Below are 887 nucleotides of genomic sequence, written 5' to 3' on the forward strand. Positions count from 1 at the left end.
TGCATTCATGCTACCAGTTTAACCGGCTTTTTGAAATAACCAGCTTTCGAGGTTCACACAATCCGCCAAATTAAACCAATGTGGAAGGACAGTTCAGTCAAGACCCCCTTATCCTTGGCTGTGCAAATGGTGGCTGCTAAAAACCTTTGTTTAAGGTTTTACAAGGGAGGTTGTGTGGACAGATAGATGCCAGTGTACAAAAAATGTGCAGATATCTATAAAAATCTGTTTCCTGGGGGCTGATGAGGGCGGCTTAAAATAAATATCTGGGTAGCCAGAAACCAGCGAAGGAAACAAAAAAACAAAAAACCCTGGTAGAAATGTAGAGCTAATCTCCCAACAAATACATTTTTAAAAAAGGCTTATTATTTAATGAAATAACATCTTATCGGCACAGAAAATCCTAGAAAATGTTGGCATTTTCAAATAATACTCCTCTCTGTCAAGGCGAGCAGGACAATGCTCTGAGCCAATTTTGTAAGAGCCAAGAACCGGCCCTTGGTCCAGGTAACCCAGCCAGGTGGATGGGTTAACTAGGACTTGTAGGAGGCCAAAAGTGCACGATGATAAGGACTGAGCAACTCAACAAAAAGGCAAAACGGAAGAGGAGAGAGAGATGGAGGAAAAAGAGGTGATGGAAGATAAGGGGAAGGAGATGGAGAAGGAAGAAGACAAGGAAATGGGGAGGAGGAAGAGACAGAGAAGAGGTAGGAGATAAGAGGTGGACAAGGAGATGAGGTGATGATGGAGGAGGAGGAGAAGAAAGCAGGAGGACAGATAGGAATGATGGAGAAGGGGAAAGAAGGAATAGGATAAACGAGAAGCAACCTTTAGCATCAAACAATAAAACGGCTCCACCATGGAAACCGTCAGGCTGGTGTGCAACA

This window comes from Thamnophis elegans, chromosome 16 (assembly GCF_009769535.1).
Source record: "Thamnophis elegans isolate rThaEle1 chromosome 16, rThaEle1.pri, whole genome shotgun sequence".
Taxonomy (NCBI): domain Eukaryota; kingdom Metazoa; phylum Chordata; class Lepidosauria; order Squamata; family Colubridae; genus Thamnophis; species Thamnophis elegans.